This window comes from Panthera pardus, unplaced genomic scaffold, assembly GCF_024362965.1.
Source record: "Panthera pardus isolate Hobbes unplaced genomic scaffold, ASM2436296v1 HiC_scaffold_13, whole genome shotgun sequence".
Taxonomy (NCBI): Eukaryota; Metazoa; Chordata; class Mammalia; order Carnivora; family Felidae; genus Panthera; species Panthera pardus.
Genome location: NW_026526688.1, coordinates 172762367 through 172787171, shown reverse-complemented (window position 1 = coordinate 172787171; position 24805 = coordinate 172762367). Strand labels below are relative to the sequence as shown.

The window sequence follows — 24805 nt, the reverse complement described above, 5'->3', positions numbered from 1 at the left end:
CTGTGCATTAATTAGTTAATTAGTTAATAGTTATAATACTGGGTAAGTTACCTCTCAGTTTGCTAATTTGTAAAATAGGATGAATAAACATATATGCTTCTTATGCTAGGATTAAATCTAATAATGCAAGTAAAGCACTTTGTACATTATCTGGCACAAGTAAATGCTAAATAAATATTAGCTATTAGACCTGATGTTGATGGTCTAGCAACTAATGTAATTGGCCAAAGTGAATGCACTTTCAACCCTGCCATTGGACATTTTATGGTGATCTTTCTGATATATCATCATTTTTAAAAGTATTGGATGATTTTCCTATTTCTTCTAAGACATCTTAAATTTGACCTATGGGTAAGTTAAGATCCTGAGACAAAAGGGTTACTATTTCTACAACAATAACATGATCGACATTCCTTTTGTAATATGCAATGGATTTTCCGAAGAGTTGGAAATAGGTAGAGGTTTAAATGGTATTTGGCTCTCCTGACTGATCGCTAAAGCCCATAAAACTATTTGTTATAAATTCTCTTAGCAATTGTACTTGAATCACTTGAGTAGGACATCTGTTGGCTGATTGTAGGGAAACGTTACACTTAAACATAAAAGGTTAAATGAAAATCCACAGAATAGGCTATTATCATTGATTTTTGATTGATACAGGCAGGAAATTAAGGCAGTTAGCAAAAGGAAGCATTGTTCTACTGAGAGAGGAAAATCTGTAACTGCCCAGTGACGTGCCATTGTGTCAGCTCCAAGATCTCCTGGGTATTCTCTTAAATGACAGAGAGACAACTCCCAAAATAGCAGTGTTTGACAATGCTCAGAACCAACCAAAAATATCATTATTCTGGAACAACTAAGAGAAACAAAGATACCAATGGAAAGCTATGAAGTCAGGAATCACAGTTACATGTAAAATATTTAAAATGTGTAAAAAAAATCACAATAATTTACCATTATTCATATTCATAATATTTTCAGTAATAATAAATTGACTAGTCAGCACTCTGAAAATATCCACAAGGAAGAAATCCCAAATAAAACTGGGCTAACCTCCAAGCTCAACCCTAGGTCCTAGACAAATGCATCTCAGTCTTCAGGCATTTAGTCCAGGATGGGAAATACACACAAATTCAAATCAATGATAGTGGTGGCCTGGAGCTGTGTGTTAAGAGTAAGGTTGCAATGGTTTGTCTTGACATTGTAGGAAAGAAAGCAGTGATTTGTCACTGATATCTTCTACAAGTGCAGAACAAGGATGGTCAGTCCATGTGCTGACTCTATTTGGTGTTCCCGGTCCAATATTATCTTCTGGTCCTACCAGACCAGATGATACGCCAGGTTTCACAGCTAAGCATCTGCCTTCTTCCCCTGGGCCTGAGTTCTTGTCTGACAACCTGCCTCATCACAGAATGGAGAGACCTCTCTCCATGGATGGACTCTAGAATGGAGAGTCTCTCTAGAATGGAGAGACAGAAGTATTCGTTGTTTGCCAGTAATACAAACTCAGCTCAAATTAGCTGAACCAGAAAGAATATGTATTGGCTCAGTTAACTACAAAGTCCAGGGGTACAGCTAGTGTCTAGCACAATATCCAGAGCCTTCATTGTGTTGTCAGAAATGTTTCTGTCTCTTCCTTCCTTTATCTATGAGACAGACAGCCATCAGCAAAACTAGACCCAAATCTCCCTGCCCCAGTAACCACAGTGGAAGGTACAAATCTTTCCTGGGGGCCTTTGAAAACAAATCTGGCACAAGATTCTGATTTTTCTTGATTCAGTTACATTGACATACTGAAACCACTCAAGCCAGGAGGACTGTGTACCTCAATTGGCTAGTTTGGCTTCAGTGTCTGCCCAGGTAGCTATTAGTAGGAAAGGGCTCTGTAAAAAAGGGGATACATACACACAAGTGATTTCTTAGGAAAAAGTATCTGTGGACATTGGGACTCTGGAGATTATCTTAAAACCACTTATGGTCACAGATCCTGAGAAAGTCTTCACCTGCCAAGGAACACATCTCCCAGGATTGGGTCACTTTAAAGGCTCCTCAAGTGATTCTGTTAATCAGCCAGGTTTGGAATCCTTTGCATAGGGAGTTCCCATAAAGAGGTTTCATAGGGAGGTTTAATTTTCTTTTGGCACAGTAAAGCTTGTCTTGAGTTGATCAGAAAGAGCAACTTCTACTTCAAGTACTGAGATCCAGAAGAAGACATGAATCCAGAGAAGTGAGTCTGGCACGGGTGCCACTTCTGTGGAAGAAACATTCGCCAACTTGGAAGATAAGGCTGAGACGATGAGTGTGTTACTGACAGCCTCTCAGGGATGAGGAGGGAAAAAAAATCAAACAAGGCCATCCCAGTTCTCTGATAAAGTACATCGTCCACCCCTACTTGGAGTTAGGACCCTGAAGGACTACACACCCTGGGGGAAAGGTAAACTGGAAGTAAATCAGCCCTCACACAGACTTCTGCCCAGTTTCTATCATCCATGGGGGAAAAAATTTCTGTTAATACATACTTGATCGAGGTGATCGCAAATTGTTTAATACACTCATGTGATGCAAACAAACAAACAAAACCCAAAAACCAAACAAACAAAAAAATTTGTCTCATGATGAAGATAACACTATTTCAGACCTCATATGATTTCTGCAAATTTTTAAAATATGATGTTTAGAACACAATCAAGAGTAACTAGTCACACAAAAAGACGAAACACTATGAGCAAGAACCAGCAGAAATAATAGACAACAGAAACAGACACAGAGATATTCCAGATTCAAACAGATATAATACAGATTATTAAAAAAACTATATTTACTGTGTTCAAAAGATAAAAGACAAGTTTTTAAAGTTTTGGCAAAAATCTATAAACTATAAAAATGACACTGCAGATTTGAAAATCAAATAAATAAAAATTATAATACAATGATCAAAATTAAGAACTTGGGTTTAATAACAGATTAGACAAAGAGAGAGAGAGAGGAAATCCCAAGCAGGGTCCACGCTGTGGGCACAGAGCCCGATGCAGGACTCAGTCCCACATACCGTGAGATCATGACCTGAGCTGGGATCAAGTGTCAGATGCTTAACCAACTGAGCCACCCAGTCACCCCTGCAAATAATTTTTAATAAAATAGAATATATTTAATTCTAATGTAAGATTTTAAAACCCACAAGATGCAAAATTATATAGATAGATAAGTAGTTTGGTTATAATGAATTTAAAAAACTTGGGGATTTGGGGAGGAGCTCCTGGGTGGCTCAGTCAGTTCAATGTCCAGACTTGATTTTGGCTCAGGTCATGATCTCACTGACAGTGCAGAGCCTGCTTGGGATTCTCTCTCTCTGCCCCATCTCCACTCATGCATGCTCTCTCTTTCAAAATAAATAAATTCAAAGAAAAAAAAAAGCTTGGAATATGAATCAAAATGGGCAACTCAGTGCTCATGAATATTTTTCCATTCCGACCAATATCTCTAAAAACTGACAGGTGAGTGAGGCTTGGGGGAAATGGAGAGGGTTGGGGGGAGGTAAGTTCAAACCTTAATAATGCTCTAACGAGCATGCTACCATCAAATCAGAACTTTTAAGTAACCCTTGAAATATGGAAAGCAGAGAAGACTGCATTGACAAAGCAAATTACAGCTGAAACCATGTTCGGGGGAGATCCTCCTGCCTGTAGGAGTGGCTTGCTCCAGACCCAGAGGAAACAGATGCAATGAAAGGGAGGGAGCTCTGGGGCAGACATGGGGAGATCATAATAACCCAGTCCAGGTCATCAGGCTGGTAGGTCCCTCCCACCACTAAAGTGTGCCAAGAAGTAGGCCTGTAGGGTTGTTGCCTCAGGCTAGAACAGTGAGGGTAAGCACTTGGATGGAAGAGGCAGGAAAAGGCTTCAGGGTGTTGGCAATACCCAGAAGGAACAGGGAGCCCCTAGCCCTGGAGGATGAGTGAATGGTGTTCCCCACTCAGCACCAAGGCACTGACTCACCCCCAACTGCCAAAGGTAGAAAGAGAGAACATCCAGAAACAGGCAAAACCAGATTTTTCTTCCTTTTTGTCACATAGGAAAATTTCAAACATACACAAATTAAAGAGAATGCTACAAACAAACTGTATTCACTGCCTGGCTTCTGGCTTCAACAACCACGAACATTCTGTCATTCCTGTTTTATGTATGCCACTAACACCAATACCCTTCTTCTTCTTCTTCTTTTTTTTTTTTTTTTTTTTTTTTTTTTCTGGAGTATTTTGAAGCAAATCCCAAGTACCATATCATTCGCTCATAAATACTGTGCGACTCTTGGGGCACCTGGGTGGCTCAGTTGGTTGAGCATCCAACTTCAGCTCCGGTCATGATCTCACGGTTTGTGAGTTCGAGCCCCAAGTCGGGCTCTGTGCTGACAGCTCAGGGCCTGGAGCCTGCTTCGGATTCTGTCTCCTTCTCTCTCTGCCCCTCCCCACTTGTGCTCTGTCTCTCTGTCTCTCAAACATAAATAAATGTAAAACAAATGAAAAAAAAAATACCATGTGACTCTAACCTATAGAGAACTTTTTAAAAAACAAATCCATGGAAACATTACCAACCCCCGGAGAAAAAAGGCAATAACATTAATATCAGCTAACAGCCAGTTGTGGCAGATTGTATTTTCCAAACACAATGCAGTTACGGCTCCCATCTTCTGCAGGATGAACTTGCCACGCCCCCATCCCGAGGGGAAGTCTAAATCTCCTCCTCTTGACTCCGGGCCCGGCTTTAGTCACTCACTGGAGCGATGGAATATGACAGTGGAAATGCTGCCCGGCTCCGAAGGCCAGGTCAGAAAGGTCTCCTAATCCCACCTGGTCCTCTTGCAGTATTTAATCTAGAAACTCCTCTCAAGACGGCCCCTCTCAGAATTCAGCCACATGATGGGCTGTCTGTACGTGTCCGCTCAACATCTCCAGCTGAGCCCAGCCTTTCAAGGCTTCCCAAAGCTCCAGACATGGTGGAGGAGAGAAGACGTCTCTTCTGTGCCCTGTCCAAATTTCTGATCCACGGAACCTACGAACATAACGTGGTGGTTGTTTTATTCCGTTAAGTGATAAGGTCATTTGTTTCATATCAGTAAAAATCAGAACCCCTGGTTCATGTTCAAATCCCCCCCCCAACCCCCCAGTATTTCAGAATGTGCTTTATGTTTCACCTATTCAAATTAGGATCTAAACAAGGGTCACACATTGCTTTTGGATGATATTTCTATTAAATACTGTTTAATTCACATCAATTTTCTTTTTCTTTTTCATTTTTATGTAATTTATTTGTGAAGAAACTGCGTCTTTCATCTTATAAAATAACTTATAGTCTGCTTTGGTTGATGTATCAACAACATTGATTGCTATGTTCCTCTCTGACTTGTATTTCCTGTAAAGTGATGGTTAGATCCAGCAGCACTGGCAAACTTTTTTTGTAAGGGGCCTGATAATATTCTAGGCTTTGTGGACTGTTCAGTGCCATCCTGGCATAAAAGATGATATGTAAATGAATGAGCGTGTCTGTGTTGAAAAAAACCTTTATTTTCAAAACAAGCAGCAGCCAGATTTGGCCCATGGGTCATAGTTTGCTGGCCCTGATCTAGAAGAAACATAGGTTATCAAATACAAAAACGCGTGCACAATCCAGAATCACCAAATATTTAAGGAAAACCAAAATTATGAAAGAAAACCAAACTAAACAAATCTAAAAACCAACACCTGAAGAAACAGTATAAATAAAATAAGCAGAAGAAAATTTTGAAAGAAGTACTGTACATGGAATATTATAAAGAACTAAGAAATGATAATATGTTCCCTAAGCAAGAAAAGGCTATTGTGATGATAAGTATTTAGAGATTGTAAAAATGAATAATACATTATCGAAATATAAATCTCAGTAGATGTGCTGAATAACAGAAAAGACCCAGCAGGATGTAACCCTTAGCTAGCAGAGTGGGCTGAGAAATTGTTCCAGAACACTGTACTAAAGAAAAGAGAGGGGTGCCTGGGTGGCTCAGTCAGTTGAGCGTCCGACTTCAGCTCAGGTCATGATCTCGCAGCTCGTGAGTTCGAGCCCCGCATCGGGCTCTGTGCTGACAGCTCAGAGCCTGGAGTCTGTTTCAGATTCTGTGTCTCCCTCTCTCTCTGTCCCAACCCACTCGCATTCTGTCTCTGTCTCTCTCAAAAATAAATAAACATTTTAAAAAATTTAAAAAAAAAGAAAAGAGAAATCGAAATAGTAAAATAAGAGGAGATTTTTAGAAGTTACACCCAGAAATTCCATCATCCACCTAATAGAAGTTACAGACAAAGAGAACAGAGGCGGAGCTGAAGAGATAAGCAAAGGAATAATAATAGAAAAGGTTTCCTTGAGCTAAAAAAACAACAAAAACAAATGTGATTCTTTAAATAGAAATGGCCCACCCGGTGACAACCAGGATAATTATGGGGGGAAAACCTCGAACACAGACACATGATGGTAAAGTTTCAGAACGCCTGGTATAAAGATTTTGCTGTCCCTTCCACACATGTGCAGAGTCTCACTCAGTGACTCTGGGTTAGAGCGTGAAAATCTGACTTTTGTTTCTTCAAGTGGTTCCAAACACACTGCTCCAGGTCAACCTAACTGGCAGACAAAATTGCCAACTGCTGCTTTCTAGAGCAATCATCTGGAACCCAGAACCAAACCAGCCTTTTCTAGCCTGAGGCTGACTGTATAGTCTTCCAGACCCCTCCCAGGCTAACAGTCCTATTGTCCTTCCTTGTGCCAGATTCCCCGCCTTAATATGCCATTGTTAACCCCCTCCCTTCCACCACCACAGAGCAGGACCCTCCTTCCACCTGGTGCCCAGGGACCAGTGTTGTTTATTCACAACTCCCCCAAGGCACCCTCGCATCTCCAACATTTCCGGAGTGCCCTGGTCCCTGATTCCTATCCGTTTCTTATTTTCAAGATACTGGTTCTGCTGGGGTTCATTTATTCGCTTAGCACACATCAAGAGATTCATGCATGCTGAGCACTGTGTCAGATCCTGGGGAAACAGCTCAAAAGACCTGAAGGTTGCCCCCTCCCAGTGCCTTCCCCCCTGGCACAAGCACTTCTAGTGGAGGCAGATGTAGGAGGGAAGAAGTGGTCTACCCATGTGTCAAGTGATATCATACAATGTTTCTCCAAAGGCTGTCCAAGGGCCACCGGAAACTGGCTTGGCCAAAGTTCTTAGGAAATTTCAGATTCTCAGGCCCAGTCCTCTGGATAATAATCCTGTGAGGATGTGGCCCAGGAAACTGTATTTTAAACTAGTAATTCATATGACCATAAAAATGTGATAACCACTGGCCTTAAAGAGTTCTGACCATCTCTGATTTGGTTTGGAAGGAAGTTGGGGAGGGTGAGAAAGGGTGGGTGGAAGAGAAGCGGGGTTGGTTGTTCAGAGGAGTCACACCCTACAATGTCTGGCCATGCTCGGAGGCTGGGCTTTATAGGACAAGCCATAGGGAGCCAGTGAAAGTTTTAAGGGAGGGTGGGGGTGGGGCAGCATAGTATAATTTTTAAAAATGACTGTTAACATTACAGCGGGATGAAGACTAGAGGTGAGTTGGGGGCAGTGAGGGGGTGAGCCTGGGGGCAGAGAGACTAGCACCAGTGAAACAGGATGGGGACCAGAGCCGGCTCACTGGGAGGGCAGAAGGAGAAGGGGGAGCTGGAGGCCCATTTGGGAGTTACACCAGCCGTGCTGGGCGACCAAGACCAAGGCTGCACTTGCAGCTCCGGTCCCCTGGGCTTGTCCCCGCCCCAGTTCTCAGACCCAGTCACTTCCTGCCTGCCCTGACCTGTCACGTTCACAAGGCCATACTGGGTCTTGTCCTAAAATACGCCAGTTATTGGAGGGAAAACACACATAAAGCATACTCCTTTTGTAGCTTTATTTCCATCGCCCTAATTGTTAGAGAGCTTATCTAATTAGCCTTGATAAATTAATTGCCCTTCATATTTTGTTATTACAAAAATCTACACAGCCGTGTGCCGCTTTCCTGGGAATTCTTGGTTTTACAGCCCTCTTGAAGGTTCACGCCTAAACTACCCTTCACGTTCCCAACATCCTCGGGGCAGCAGCTCCACGAAAATGCAAGGGCAGAAGTGACCAACTGGTCCTTCTCGGACGCACCTAAACTTTCATACGTGGGGCGGAATGTCACGCGCCCGCTTGCACGCTCCGCTCCAGACGGCAATGACAAAACCGCACGTTTACAAGTGAGTGCCGAGGGGGTCACACAAAGGGTTACTCAATTCATTTCCGCGTGGCTGAGAGTTTTGAGGTAAGCCCTCTCGAGCTTCCATAGGTCACCTGGGACTTCAAAAGTAAATGATTTAGAGCTGTAGAGTGAAATAATGGTTATTGCTGATTAGTCCTGATGACCCTTGTGATACAGCAATAAAGCAGGTATTATAGAACTATATGCTTGATAAAATAAGTTCTGTATATGTAGGAGGGACGTAAAATGATGTTAACAATGGAAATAAATTATATATTAGCAAAACACATTATGTGTGATAATGTGTTATGTGTAAAATTTTATGTGATAACAAAAAGATTTAAATAACTGCTTACAATTGCCAAAGCACTTTCTCATTTATTACCTCACTTAATCCTCACAAAAATTCCTTGAGGTAAACTGTCTTAATAGTTCCATTTTATTTTTTTTTTATTTTTTATTTATTTATTTTTCCTTTTTTGCTTTTAATAGTTCCATTTTATAAATGAGAACACTGAGGACCAGAAAGATCAAGTGACTGGCCCAAGGACACACAGCCAGTGAGACAACATTTCCATGTATCCACTGGCATGCTTTTGGCTACAAGTAACAGAAAACACAAGCCAAAATGAACTCAACACTAAAGGAAATGTAGAAATTCCTGTAACAGAAAAAGTCTTGTGGGGCAGTAGGCTTCCGGCACAGTTTGATTAGAAATCCTGCTCTGTTTTATTCTGACTCTCTTGGATTCACCCTTTTTTTGTGTGTCAGCTTTGTCCTCAGGCTCTTTTTCCACTTAGTAGCAAATGCTGAAGCCGGTTCAGGTCCTACCACGCTAAGGAGAAAGGACTTCTTTATCCAATCACATCAGGGACCAAGGGAATGCCACATGCTGATTGGCTTAGGACGGGATACATATCCATGCGTGAGCCAATGACCACGTCGATCGAGGCCACTGCCCAGAGCTGGGGATTGGATCGGTCTCCTCCAAACCCCACGGTTGCTATGCCGCGAGGGAGGGGTGGAATGGGTGCTGCAGAGTCAACCACAATACCCACCACACGTCGGAACTTGAATTCATGACTTAGAACTCTGAATCCTTTGTGTTTGTTCAGTTTTTGGTTTGGTTTTGTTTTTGTTTTCCCCTGGATCTTACGTACTGTTATCCTTTACTCCCAGCGCCGACAACTCTAACTAAAACTGCTATTTGTGTGTGTGTGTGTGTGTGTGTGTGTGTGTGTGTGTGTATAAATGTGCCTAAAAAAGTCCTTAGGTGACCAGAAGCCCTTTCCAATTGGCGCACCGCGATTGGACATGCTTCTTGACCTTCTCCGACTCAAATTCTTCTACATTCTTTGCTCTGTTCACTTGTGTTTCAAACACATTTTTGTTTCTTTGTGTCAGAGCTCAGCTAGGAAGACAGGAACCACTGTGAATATTTAAAACAGAGGAAATTTAATGCAAGGAGATGAAAGAAATGGAGAAGCCAAACAAGGGATTGTGAGGCAATCCAGAGACCAGCCACAGCAGGAACTTGCCGCCGCTCCTGGGCTGGAGAGACAAAGGGAGGAGGTGGTGCCACCCAAGCCCAGGGCCCGGGATTGCCCAGAGGAAGCTGGGACTATGACAGGCTTCCGGCCGGCCGGGAGCTGGAGCCAAGGGAGAGAGGCAGCAGCTGCCAGAGACGCCACCTCAGTACAGCGGGAGAGGGAGAAACACCCCGACTTCCCCTTCCTCCTGCTCTCCACGCGCCCACCAGACCCTCCTGTGGGCCAAACCCGGTTAGGAGCCGGCTGACAAGGGGCCTGAGAACGTGAGCCTGGAGCGTCAGGCGCCCTGAATCCAAGCCGGGGGAGAAAGGGCGAGGAAAGGATCTCAGGTCCAAGATACTCAGAACCAGCACGTTTGCATGACAATGCCCTCTGCCTTCACTGTGGGAAAATTGTAGAAAATACAGATATACAAAGAGAAAAAGGTAAAAATCAATATTTTATTAGGTTGGTCTTTTTTTTTTTCTTTCAGTTTTATTGGTATAGAATAGACGTACAGCACTGTATAAGGTCAAGGTGTATGGGGTAATGATTCGATTGACATATGAAATGATAGCCACAATAAGTTTAGTTCACGTTGATCATCTCCTACAGATAGAAAAGAAAAAAAGAAAAAAAAAATGTTTGGTTTTTTTTTCCTTGAGATGACAACTGTTAGGACTTTATTAACAACTTTCCTACATACTATAGAGCAATGTTAACTCTAGTCATTATTTAGTACATCACATCCCTAGGACTTATTTATCTTATAACTGGAAGTTTGTACCTTTTGACTACCTTCTTCCAATTTCCCTACCCAGCATCCCTGGCTTCTAGTAACCACAAGTCTGGTCTCTTTTCCTATGAATTTCTGTTTTTTTCTTTCTCTTTTTTCTCCCTCCCTCCCTTCCTCCCTCCCTTTCTACCTTCCTCCTTCCCTCCCTTCCTTCCTTTGTGATTCGACATATAAGGGAGATCAGACAGTATTTGTCTTTCTCTGTCTGACTTATGTCACTTAGCATCATGCCCTCCAGGTCCATTTGCCATTGCAAATGGCAGGATTTCCTTCTTTCTCGTGGCTGAATAATATTCCATTGCATATATGCTCCATATTTTCTCATCCAATTCATCCATTGATGGATACTCAGATTATTTCCACGTCTTTGTAATTGTAAATACTGTGGCCACAAATATGGTTCCAAAGTTCTAGAGAAGCAGAGAACACCATCTATTAATACTTAGTATATTAATAATGTTGTTCCCCATTTTTCTTTCAATGAGCTTTGCATTTTGCACTTACTCCCAGGATCTTTGTTTGTTTGCTTAAATGCAAAGTGTAGATATGACTTGAAGGATTATTTTGTTATTTTTGTTTTTATTGGGGGGGGGCTCTTTTTGGTGAATGTGAATTTGTGCAAGTGAGTATATATGTGGGTATGCAATGAAGAATAAATTAGAAAATATTTCTTTTTTTTTTTTTGAAAGAGGGAGAGAGAGGGCACAAGTGAGTAGAGGGCAGAGAGACAGAGACAGAGAGAGAGAGAGAGAGAAGCGGGGCTCACCCAAAGCGGGGCTTGTGTTGACCCTGAGTAGGGCTGGAGCTCACCCAGTGTGAGACTTGAACTCACAAACTGTGAGATCGTGACCTGACCTGAAGTCAGATGCTTAACCAACTGAGCCACCCAGGCGCCCTAGAAAATATTTCTATTAAAAAAGAAAATATTTCTATTGATTGTCTTCCTTCCTGAGTAGAAACAAATATTTATATTTTTTATGTTTTTGCCTAACAATGCAGAGAAAAGTAAGTGCCCTGTGTTTTGAATATGAAGACATTCAAGACTAGGTTTTAATTGCAGTGTTAAATTTGTATCTGAAAAAAAAACACTTTAAAAAATTAGGCTGCAATGAACTTGGGGGTGCAGATACTTCTTTGACATAGAATTTGAGAGGCAAGTGTTAGAGGGCAAAGTTAAATCAACCAATCTCAGAACTGCTGAATGCTGCCTACTTCTCATTATTCATTGTGTTCTGGTCCTTTCCCTGCCAGAAGGCTGAGCATTCAAGTAGTTTGACATTTTGTTACATATACTCTGAAAAATTTATCTTCTCCGCCCTATCAAGTCAAATGTCAAAAATAGATTTGACAACTGTGTTCAGAAGCTTTATTTCTTCCAAGAAACGATTTTGCTTCTTTTCTCAGATAACATGAACTATGATTTATCAGGTCTCCTCTTTGCCCAGGCTACCAGGAAACTCAGTGTTACCTCTCCTATTAAGACCAGCAAATGCTAGCCCTTATGATGGGCACATGCCTCCTCTCTCTTCCCCACATTCCAAATTATATTGTTTCACGTCAGCTCCGTGGGGTACGTGTTTGAGTGAAGAAGACGGAAATAAATTTAGGCACATAAGGAAGAAGCCCTTGACTTATTTCCCCAGAGGGTTGCTGGGGCATCACTTGGCCTGTCCAACTTCGTCCACTTTAAGCCAGCTGGCCAGCACTGGGGAATCATCTGCCACAGTGGAACAGATTCTGTCTACCGCCCTCCCCGATGGCAGATGGCCACTCTGTACGAATCCACGTCATACATCATTGCTGAGTGAGACACCACCATCCACTGGACGAATCACCAGCGTCCTTGCTCCAACTCAGTCGGCTAGGAATTATATGTGTGTGCTCAAATAGACTCCGGTTCAATAAGTTTTCAGCTGTGGGATGCCCTACTGAGCATCTTGACAATGGAAAGGGGTGGAGCAAGAGGCTTCCAGAGGGATTACGGTTAGATTTTTAATTAGATTGGGCATTTTAATTAGGTCGGGCAAAGCTTTTGCAAAGAGGTGAAAGCATTGTCCCTTCAAGCGAGTACCTCTCTGGCCTGTTTTGCTTCCTTGATTCACAAAAGTCCCTTTTGAAATGTTTCTCTTGTACTTTGTTTATCTGAGGCTGACAGTCTGGCATCAGGCCCGGTTTAATATAATTTTTACTGTTGCTATCACATCCCCAATTCTATCAAGACGGTTATTACCGTGTTGTCTAAGACACCTTGCCGTGGCAATGAACAGACCAGGTGCACACCCACACTCACCCCACCCCACCCGTTTCTACTTCAAATTTCAGAAATGAACTCGATGCTCGCTCCCACCCCATTGAGACAACAAGAGCTTGTGACTCTATAGCACAGCAAAGTAGGTATTTAGCAATTATCTAGATAATTTGATTGGGATGGGCAAACAGTTCATGTAATTTAGGTTCTAGAGTATATCTGTGGGTCTAAAAAACATGGACAGTCTTCCAATTGCTTACAATTGCTTCAGAGTTCTATAAACACATAGGCTGCTTTTACAGCAAATTTGCTTCCCTAATTATGTTTTACATAATCTAATGCGTTCATATTAATTTGTATTCTCTAAGCATTTACCAGCCCAGAGGTATGTTGCCTGGTAGGCTGGAGAGGAAAACGGACCACAGATGATCATCAGGGTAGAGCTGAAAGTTGGCAATAGTAGTAAAGATCCAGTACTGACAAAAGTAAGGAACCACTACAGCATTTGGTTTGGAAAATGATGTGTGTGTGTGTGTGTGTGTGTGTGTGTGTGTGTGTGTGTGTAAGTTCCATTCTTAGTTTCAGTGCAGAGTTGGGTCAGACTCTTCACATGGCTTTAGAACATGGGCATTGATGGTGAATGACTGTAATAATAACCCACTTCAGGGGCATGGACATTGGCCAGTAGACATACACCTCTGGCTTTGAGTCAAGACTCAAGGTGGAGCCTGGGCCCGGACTTGTCCAGGAGGCCTATGCCTTCAGCAGATAGAGTCTTACTGCAGAATTGTATCACACTAACAATGAAACTTACTGGAAAAACAAATAAAATGCTTTAAATGTTTAAATGCACTTCCAAGTATTCATCCTCCAAATATTTAGACTCTGAGCCGACTGGGCCAAGAGCCCAAGCTTCCTGTGCACACTGGATGGTTCCAACAATCTCCCCAAGATCAGCAAATATATAACAACTTAAAATATCATCCTTTTGGAGCCAAAAAAATTATTCCCCAGGTACTGCTCCAGGAAATCAGCTAGATCTTTGTCCAAAGTCCTCTGTAGTGTCTACGGGAGTTGATTAATTTTTAATAAATTTTTACCAAGGCCTCCCTAAGACCATGGTCTGTGTCCACTGTGAGCTGCTACACAAACAAGAGTGAGATGGAGATTTAGGAGGAGAAGTGGGTAGGAGGAAGGAAAGGAAGAGGAAGAGGGAGGCAGAAAGAGCGACAAGCAGTTTGTTGAGGAAACTGGTCGCCCCAGAAGGCTTTGATGCCTGAATCAAGTCTTGAAGAGGAAGTTGGAGAAAACCAGGAATTTTGTTTTTGTTGTTTAAGGGAGGGGGAGAGGAGGGCAAGGGCAGCAGAGATTGATTTCCTTTTGCATTTAAATTTCTCTAAATTCAGTAGTCATAAAATTCATTTTCCTTTTCTCAGGGACATTCATACAAAAATTCCCCCTTTTGAAGCCTCCGCAGCAAAAAAAAAAAAAAAAATTATCTGATTCTAGAGGCTAGTCATCTCTTCTTTAACTAAGATGCTCCACCAAATTAAATAAATACCCTTAATATAGATCTTGATTTTAGAATATTTTATTAGTGCTTAGTTCAGTCTTCCCTGTAGACTAGGTAGAACAGTGAAGGCAAATTTTACATGCATTTAACTTTTGTAAGTTTGATTATATGAGAGAGAGAGAGAGACAGAGAGAAAGAGAGAGACAGGGATGGGGGGAGGTGTTAGCTGAGAAACAGTATACCAGTTTCTGGCACGGCTCCTCCCTAAGAGAGTTTCAAGGGCAGTTTTGATTATCTGTGGCCTTCATCTTGTGGCTGGCTTCAGAACCTGACCTTCTGATCAAACACATCGATGATGAATGATTATCCCTTGGTAAATGGAAAAATTAAAAAAGAAGTGTGGTCATTTCTCTGATATTTCTCAATCTGTACCATAACTAGAAACTTGGCTTTCTAAATTTCTGTGCCCAGCTACAAAGCCCACCACAATGTCTTTTGCCTTTTTCTTAATTTGGGGTACAAAACTGAGGTCCACAAATGAAAAAGCCCTTCCTTCCTTCCTTCCTTCCTTCCTTCCTTCCTTGCTTCCTTCCTTCCCTCCTTTTCTTTCCCTTCCTCCCTCCTTCCTTCTTTCCAGTATTTGTGGAGTATCAACAATGTACCAAGTTCAGGATTCATTCAAAAAGGGAGTCAAAAGACCTAGTCTTGACTTGGCCATGTTTTACTTGCACTATGACATTGGGGAAACTACTGATCCTTCTGGGTCTCAATCCACCAAAAAAAAAAAAAAAAAAAAGTGAAAAAAAAATGGCTCATAAGTTCTAAATTTTCTCCCAGTGATAAAATTCCGTGAAATCAACTTGGAAATATTTCCTTAAAACTTAAAAGAAATAGTACAAACTTTCCTCACGGCAACCTTATCTATTCCTGACAAGCACTCTGTCCCTGCAGCTCCTGTCCCTCAGCTTTGTCCTTCCAGGCTGCAGCCGGTTTTGACTACCTCCCTTTCCCTCTGGATTCACCATCACTCCCCCCCCCCACCCCCTTCGAGCTCGGGGGCTTCCAAGGTTTCAACAAAATGAAGAGATGTCTCCCAAGGTTTAGTTTCCTGTCGTAGATGCTCTTCTTCAGGCCCCAGGAGGGTGATTCAGGCTTCAGTTTTTTGATGAAAAGTGAGAATAACCACGTTATGGACAAGAGATATGGAAATCAATCTGCTACAAGATTAATTATACTTTCAGATTGTGCAAATGCTTCATTTTCAATGACTGCATCATTTGTAATGTGGCTTTTGTGTTCTATCATCGGGCATGTGAACCTGTTCACACTTAGTTGGTGGATTTGGCATAATAGTGTTTCAAGCACCAGTGGTCTTTATTTAATCTAACCTAAAAGATAATAATAAAACACTTGGTTACTCCAAAAAGGAAAATATATTTTTTTTAATTTTTGTATTTTAAAAAAAAAATTTTTTTTTAACATCTATTTATTTTTGAGACAGAGAGAGACAGAACATGAACGGGGCAGAGAGAGAGAGGGAGACACAGAATCTGAAACAGGCTCCAGGCTCTGAGCTGTCAGCACAGAGCCCGACGCGGGGCTCGAACTCACGCACCGCAAGATCATGACCTGAGCGAAGTCGGACGCTTAACCGACTGAGCCACCCAGGCGCCCCAATTTTTGTATTTTTAAGTAATCTCTACACCCAACATGGGGCTCGAACTCACAACCCCAAGATCCAGAGCGGCACACTCTTCAGACTAAGCCAAGCAGGTGCCTCTAAAAGGGAAAAATATTCTTGTAAAATGCTTGAATGTCTGTGATATCGTATCAGGGAATGTTGACCAAATACTACTTTAGGTAAAAACCTGCTTCTTAGTTCTATTCAACCAATAATTACATATTTGTGAAGAAGCCCTATTCTGCCAATAGGTGAACTCAATTCACTCCCTGAGCATTAAGGAGAATATAAAAAATGTGGAATTTCCTGAGATTCGGGGAGATGTGGTGGAAAGCCAGACACTTGAATTTGAATCCCACTTCTGTAACTTACGAAATATGTGCTCCCAGGAAAGGTACTGTGTCATTTTGAGCTTTCTCTTCCCCACCAGGACATTAACGACGCCTGCTTTATCTTCCTCATAAAATGTTTGTGAGGATAAATTGACGGAATAGAAGAAGAATGGATTACAGTCACAGAAGGCTTCCATTGCCAACACTTCACACATGCCCTCACTGAATCTTCACAAAAACGCCATTTTATACGAAACCACATCACTGCAAGGTTAAGAGGCTTCTAATAAAAGGTGGAGCTGGCATTCAAGCCAAAGCGGAATACGTGCCTTTACCTCCGTATGAAAATCAATTACACGAAGGTAGCTACTAACATTTTTTGAAGCATAAGGGGAGGAAAAGGCTTTTCTTTTGCCCTCCCCGACTCGAAATGGAAAGGGGGCGGGAGGAGAAACGCCTGCGATATTTTGAGTGCGCATTACATGATTAAGATGACTCTATGAGGCTAATAGCATGAAAATGTTTCACACTTTGTGGCTTTCTTACAAAGTTATAACGCTTTTGACTTACCAGGCTTAAAAATACCACGCATTTACGCAACAATCCCACATTTCCCTCTTGAATTTGCATTCCAACAAATGAAAATAATTTTTTAATATCATGGCATTACAAATTGCTGGACTCGAGGGAATCCAACATCTTTTGCTTTCTCCCTGCTTCATAGAAGCAGGCAAAAACTTGAAAACCAAAGACACCAGCAACCTTCCGGCAAACAAAGGCAGTCATTATGTTTTCTGCACTTAGGAGCTTTTCCTCTGCCAGGCAGATACAGAGAGTACTCATCTCCTTCCAACTCCCAAATCTCTTGACTTCCTCCTTCTCCTCTCCGTCTAGGGCCTTTTGAGTGAGATGGCCAATAAGCCCCTTGTTTCAAATCTCTGCAGGAACAAGTGGATGCTACTCTCAGTGTCCACTAAACCATAAGTCCTTTGAGGATACGGGAAGACATCCACCAGTCTCAAGATCGAAATGCAACAAGGGGAAGTCCGCGAGCAAAGGAAGGGGCTGCGGACCACTGCCTTCCCTTACAAAGATGGTGGAATCTCTGGGGATAGTAAGCAGTTTACTCCTGCATGGTGTATATACGTAGCAAGGGTTCAAGAATAATATTCTTTATTTAGTTTCACATTTTAAAATGTTCTTTGAGTACAAAAAACAACACTATTAGGAACTGTGTACTTTGATACATATTCTGTCTCTCAGCCTGGCAGTGATAGGATTTGAACCCATGCCCAGCAGACTCCAACACTCCTGCCTTTTTTCTTTCTTTCTTTCTTTTGTTCTTTCTTTCTTTCTTTCTTTCTCCCTTTCTTTCTTTCTCCCTTTCTTTCTTTCTCCCTTTCTTTCTTTCTCCATTTTTCTTTTCTTTCTTTCTCTTTCTTTCTTTCTTTCTTTCTTTCTTTCTTTCTTTCTTTCTTCATAACCTCTATACCCAATGTGGGGCTTGAATACACAACCCCAAGATCAAGAGTTGCATGCTCTATGGACCGAGCCAGCCAGGCACCCCCAACTCCTGCCCTTTTCTTAACAATAGAATGCCCTGAATGGATTCCCAAGATCACAGGGTAGCCATTTATGATCATATTTTCTTAGTTATTTCATTCCACATTCTAAAACAGGTGTAATTGTGCATTTTCAATAAAACAACAACAAAAGATCTAAAGAGAATGGGAGGGAAATTTTTTTTTTTCTGAATGCTTTAGGTTTTAATCCCAAAAAGCAACACATGTACTCTAAGCACCCCTCTCCCTCTTTGATTTTATGATTCCTGTAATGTCTCCCTGGTCACAACTGCCAGGAAGGGGGTAACTGGGTAAACCCAGAGAGGGTTACCAACAGATGGCCAAATCAACAAAAAAAAGATCAATTTGAAAATAAAATGATTTCAGATGTGTTGACTACTGGAAAATCAGGGTGGTTATGTTAGCACATGTCCCAAATAGTGTTCTCCAGCCTGCAAGTTGCTTGCATTGTCCAACAAAGTAGGAATGCCCAAGGGAATAGAACCTCGTCACCTCCCTTGCCTCCTCCCTACTCCCACTGACAATCCAGCAGAATTCAGCCCCAAAGGTAGGAGTTTGGTGTTGATGAGTCTGGACTGGCCCTGGGGCATCCCAACAACCCTAGCATGTCTATTGTCACTCCTCTGCCAAGGCTGTTTTCACAAAGAAAACATTCTTAATCATTCAGTAGGAACTGGGCTATCAAAACCAATTACCCACCAGTTAGACAAATGAATTCTGCTAGACAAGCATTCCCTTCCAAGCTTGAGGATGGCTTGACTGTTATACAGGGTAAATTGTCCATTGTCATAGTCTTCCCTCAACAGGTAGTGGGGCAGGGTGCTTGATCCCCAAGAAAGTCCATCAAGAAAAGTAGAAGGACAGTTTCAGGACATTTAATGCTGCCCAACAAGTCCAACTTAAGTTGAGAGTGGTTAATATTCACGAAAGCAGCATGGGAAGTCACTGTCAGCTCAGACGGCCTAAAACACGCAAGTCCATTAAGCAGTCCAATGAAGGTGACACAAGGCATGAGTGATGCCCCAAGATGGTGACACACCCAGCATGGCTGGATATGAAGCAAGCCTCCTGACAGTTGAATGTGTTGTGAAATACTTGTAAATTCCTTGGATAAGCATCTCCCATTCCTGTGATAAATAGAGACAAGTCAGGGAAAACTACTAGACCACTAAGCCAAAATACAAATTGATGGGGAATGGTGGCATCCACAACAATGAATAGCCTTGGAGGTTCTTTGATCTGTGCAGTACTATATTTGGCTCAAGGCCCCATTAAAACCAAGCAGTTTATGTTTGGACCAATAAATAGAGCTAATAAAAGTCATCCTTGGACTGGGACTCTTTGAATGGGTGGCACACAGGTCATTTATGGTATTTAGTGACTGTGAATGTTGATGGTACTGCTACTATGTGTATACAGGTCCCTCGGAACCCTAGATGAGAAGGGTCTGTAGCACCCAGGAGAGCAATAAGAGTATAAGCTACTCCAAGCCCCAGCATTGACATTTCATTTGACAAATATGCATTGAGCATTGACTAGGTGCCAGAGTTGAAACAAGAAGGATACACATATGAATAAGAAGTAGACCCTGCTCATGAGACTCTGGATTAGAACAAAAGCATTTATGTACCCCCCGCAACAACATAGGTCAGACCGTGATGGCGGCCAACCAGAAGGAAGAGCAATTCGTTTTACATGGGGAGATTCTGGAAGACTTTGCAAAGGTGCTATTTAACTGAACCATAAAGAAGGAGTAAAAGAACCAACAATAGAAAAGCATGGTATTCTGAGCAGACACAAGCTAAGCAAGACTTTGAAGAGCTGAGGGGCAAAGGCAGCTATAGAGAGAGCGCTAGAATTCCAGCAAGGAGGGGGTATAAGGCCTGAGGCTGGAAAGGTAGGTCAGGATGGGGGGCAAATGGTCTGGAATGACTTGCTATGCATGCACTTGACCTTATTTTTGTAGGCCAGGGGGTTGTACGCATGTTATATTTTTGCATTTTACATCTGTTTTTAAATTTTTATATTTCAACAGAGCTTTTGTCAAGTGATCCCTGCATGAAACTAAATGTATATAACCAAGAGAAGTGATGATTTATTGGTACAAACTTACTTTTATAATCTCAACTTTATTACATTTTGCTTCTTCTTAAATTAACCAATGGGAGGGGCGCCTGGGTGGCTCAGTTGGTTAAGCGTCCAACTTTGGCTCAGGTCATGATCTCACAGCTCGTGAGTTCGAGCCCCGCGTCGGGCTCTGTGCTGACAGCTCAGAGCCTGGAGCCTGTTTCAGATTCTGTGCCTCCCTCTCTCTCTCTGACCCTCCCCGTTCATCCTCTGTCTCTCTCTGTCTCAAAAGTAAATAAACGTTAAAAAAAAAAAAATTTAAATTAACCAATGGGAAAAATGATCATTGTTTGCACATTAGTGAAGATTTTTTTCCGAGTGCAAGTGACAGAAAATCCAATCTCAACTAACTCAGGGAAGAAACAAAAAGTAGGGAATGAGAAAGATTTATTTACTTTTAAGAAAAAATTTTTTAATATTTATTTTTGAGAGAGAGAGTCACGGACCGCAAGCAGGGGAGGGTCAGAGAGAGAGAGAGACACACACAGAATCCGAAGCAGGCTCCAGGGTCTGAGCCGTCAGCACAGAGACTGACACGAGGCTCAAACTCAAGATCGTGACCTGAGTCGAAGTGGTTCTGGGATTCAGGAGAGGCTAAAGGAATAGATCAAAGCTTTTTGCCCATTGTAATGCAGTTCAGCACCCTCTCTACTGGCTGCTCAATTCTCAAGAAGGGCTTCCTCCCTGTGATGGGCCCCAGCAGCTCTGAGCTTACGACCATGTTTATCAGTTGCAATCTCCCTCCTATGAGAGCCCAACACAGTCTCAGAATGAAGCCTCAGTGGCCTGGCCTGGCTCACATGCCTATCCCTTCACCTGTCACTGTGGTCTGACAATGGTGCCTACTGAGTGGCCCTGGGGGGTCCTGCATAAGCCCAGGGTCCCCATGGACGGAGCGAGGAGGCAGGTGGTGCCTCAGAGGGAAGCAGAGGTGCTGCTACCAGAAGGAAGGAGGGATGCCCAGCAGGTAAAAACAACACAGTTGACTCTGTTGTGCAAATATAACGTGAAAACTTTAAATCAGGGATAAGGGATGTCAATTACAGGCTTATATCAGTCTTAATACTCAGTTTGCTTCTGTATTTTATTTTATTTGCACAGGATTGAGAAAATCCTGATTCACATAAGGGAGTGGTTGCAAATAGTAACCGTTTTTTAGACAGCATGCCTGGAACACCCAGGATACTCTTCAGTTAGATTTGTGCCAGAGTTGAAAGTAGACCGAAAGTTTGAGTAACAGGAAATTCTATTTCAAAGTTTAATTTCAGAAACCATGAAGAGGCTCCTTTGCTAATCTGAGTGTTCTCCAGGAAGATGCTTCTCAAATATAAATGTAATATATGATGATAAATTCAACAATATCATTTTTTTTAACTCCAATATCTCAGTAACTAAGCTTCAAAGTTTGAATACAGTAAAATACATGTTGTTTTGCTATTGGAGTCACAATCTGAAGTTTCAACCAAACTGCTGACATGTTATCAGCAAGGAAGCACAGTGATATTATAACCCCATATTGCCAAATTGGACACATTCGGCTTATTAATAAACATCAGCCATTGGGGTGCCTGGGTGGCTTAGTCGGTAGGTTGTGTGAGGGACTTCAACTCAGGTTGTGATCTCCAGGTTGGAGAACTCAAGCTCCACATCCGGCTCATTGACTTAGCGCTCAGAGCTGCTTCCGATCCTCTGTCCTCTTCTCTCTGCTCCTCCCCTGCTTGCACTCTCTCAAAAATCAACATTAAAAAAAGAAATCAGCCAGTAATGTAACTTTTATATCAGAGTCCTATTTTGCAAAGTTTCCTTTTGAAGAAAATATTGATTTCTCATCTCAATTGAAATAGTAATAATAACACCTTGCTCTGACACTGGGGATAACTATTACCAGAAAAAAAGTAAATTTGGGAGCTCACAACCTATTATATTCCAAGTAATGTTGAAAAGCTAGGTTTGGGGTGCCTGGGTGGCTCAGTCAGTTAAGTGTCTGACTCTTCATTTCTGCTCAGGTGATGGTCTCATGATTCATGGGATGGAGCCCCGTGTCAGGCTCTGTGCTAATGGTGTGCATCCCGCTTGGGATTCTCTCACTCTCTCTGTGCCTTTTTTTCCGCTTGTGCTCTCTCTCTCTCTCAAAACAAATAAACTTAAGAAAAAAGGAAAGGAAAGGAAATGAATGAAAAGAGAAAAGAAAAGTTTGGTTTAATGATCATGTCTTACTAAACTGACAATATAGAGAGTATTATTAACCACTGTTTTAAAAGATACGGCTACATCCTTAATAGCTAGCCTTTTCTATGTAGCTTTCCAGTGTCTCCTCTAAAATGGCATTCAGCAACGTTTCCCTAGTATTTTGCCCCACTGCAGCCATGCTACATTATTTTGTTTTTCTTGGTGTGGATGACATGATTTCCTTCCTAGACCGAAAAGCTCCATAAGGCTGGGACTCTGTCTCATTGCATGCTTTCTCCTCATATAGCACAGTATAATGTATACTAAGAGCTTAGTATAATGTCTGAGATGAGGCAGGACTCAATAAATGCTCAGTAAATAAATACATTTAAAAAATTAATGTGGCTCATTTACAACAAAGTTAAAGCGGAATTTTTGCCTAGCCGTTGTGTCAAATAAAATTCATGAGATTAAATGGTTTTGTACCCCCGAATGAATGGCAGACAAAATCAAAAACCAAAAACTTACCTCCTTTAGAGGAATGCTAACTGAACTTCCCATGGCTCTTTTGGCCACATGCACACTCACACTTTTCTCCAGTTATTCATCCAACCATTCGCCAGCACCTCCTATGTGCTGGTATACTATCCGGTTGCTGAGGATGTTTTAAGAAGGCACTGAACCCAGTTCTTGACCTTAAGGAGTGTAGTCAGGGAGAATCATAAAAACAAATCATCATAACGCCACCTGATACGTGCCATAATAGAGATATGAATATTACATGGCGTTGATCAGGCTTTTTCAGGTTGCCAGGAAGAGAGATGTGCTCTGGTGACTCGGGTTAACGTGGCTCATTGCAAGGATACCGGAGGAAGTGGGGAAGAGCAGGAAGCAGTTTTAACAGCTGCCTGGCGGAGCTGGGAATGTCGTTCAGGACACAGTATACCTCCAGCCACCTGTTTTTCTTGACATTGCTTCAGCAGTAGGCATCTGTTGCTCCCTCTCTAATGCTCTGCCAGTATAGTGACTCAGCTGTGCTCTGCCTCTGCTTTTCTCTGCTCACGCTGCCAAACCCTCTCTGCACTTCTTTTCCTCTACGCCGTTGTTCCTGTTTTGTCATGGCTCCCAGCGCCATGTGGACAGGGCTTTCTGACGGTTCTCAGGGTGTCTGCCCATTTCCACTCTACCGTTTCATTACTTCCCCCTCTCCCACACCCAATAGGTCCCAAATTCTAATTGCGTGAAAGAGGTTCTGTTCCACTGGCCGGTCATCGTCTAGGAAACTGACCACCGGGGGCGGAGCTCTTGCATCAACCCATTTCATTGGCTACTTGGATATTCCATGAATGGTTGCCTTTGGGTCAGGCGTCAACTCTCAGTTCAATCTGCTGTAGCCAAGGAAGCGGGGCTGAGGTTTACCTCATGTACAGAGAGCACCGTCTGCAGCCGCTTGCATCACAAGAGGGTTGTAGCTGAGGCTGGCAACCTTATCATTTGACCCTCCTCCAGTACAGTGTTCCTGTACAGCACAGTATATTGTTTGCCATCTTGAGTTTATGTCAACTGTTCCGCTTTGCTGCAAATAATGTCAGGTATAATCGATTTTTGAAATAGACTTTTAAAAGTTATTTTAAATAGCTAAAAGTTAAACACAACTTGAATCCCCCTAAAGAAGAAAAATAGTTGGACAATTTATATTTATAAGAAGGAATATTATACAACCTTCTAAGAGAATCGTAAATTTGGAGGATATATCATGGCAAGAGAAAATGCTTATTGATGTAATGTTAAATAAAAATCAGCACACACAAGTTATATAGTATTATTAGTGAGATAATTATACACTCACTTATAGAGTTGAGAGAGAATAAACTGGAAAGACAAGGTGAGGGGGGCTTGGCATGGTGAGATGATATACGAGTTTTACATTTGTATGCATTTTTTGTATTTCCCAACCTTTCAAAGGCAAAAGAAAAATCCTCAATTTTAAGATACATAAAGCAGTATAAATGGCACCCTTTCTTAGTAGGCAAAGCCCCCATGTTGGTTTGACAAGAAGTACAAGATACTTTGGATCCCACTTTCAGAAAAGAAAGCGAGGTCTTCTTTCTTATGCACAATGCCTAACAGCAGAGAAAACCAAGATGACAGTGAAGTCAACAGTACAGCAGGGTAACAGGATGCATGTTGGCTGACCATGCGTTCTGTGTTGTATTCTTGGAAGGATGTCGTGTATTTGCTATTATACATAGCAAAACGTAGTCCTTGCTCATCCTGATCACATGTTCATGGACCACAATGGAATGGGGTTCAGGAGGTGCAATATGGGAGACAGTCTGTGAACAACTGTACTCCAATGGAAAAAAAGTACTAACAAGATAATACGAAAGAGCGTGGAGGCCCAGAAAAGATGGCCAAGTTTGCCTGTGAGAGTGAGGGAAGAGTTTAGAAACTGAGTGGCGTTTGAGCTGAGCCTTAAGTAATAGTAATCGACTTTTCAAGGGAGCCAGGAAAAGGGCACATTTCTTCCCTTCCTAAATTCTGAACTAATTGAA

General features: G+C 42.1%; 2 long non-coding RNA genes across 3 annotated transcripts; one reads left to right on the top strand and one right to left on the bottom strand.

Moving 5' to 3' along the window:
• Positions 1-9878: 9878 nt before the first annotated feature.
• On the top strand, positions 9879-16641 carry LOC109246370 (uncharacterized). The gene is made up of 2 exons (XR_002071328.2): positions 9879-10247; positions 16470-16641. It is a non-coding gene; the product is annotated as an uncharacterized LOC109246370 (long non-coding RNA).
• On the bottom strand, positions 10244-23467 carry LOC109246377 (uncharacterized). 2 transcript variants are annotated; one of them, XR_008421801.1, is made up of 2 exons: positions 22779-23467; positions 10244-10410 (listed from the first exon to the last, which is right to left on the bottom strand). It is a non-coding gene; the product is annotated as an uncharacterized LOC109246377 (long non-coding RNA). The 2 variants fall into 2 exon arrangements; XR_002071336.2 differs by lacking the exon at positions 22779-23467 and adding an exon at positions 16412-16504.
• Between the last annotated feature and the right edge of the window lie 1338 nt (positions 23468-24805).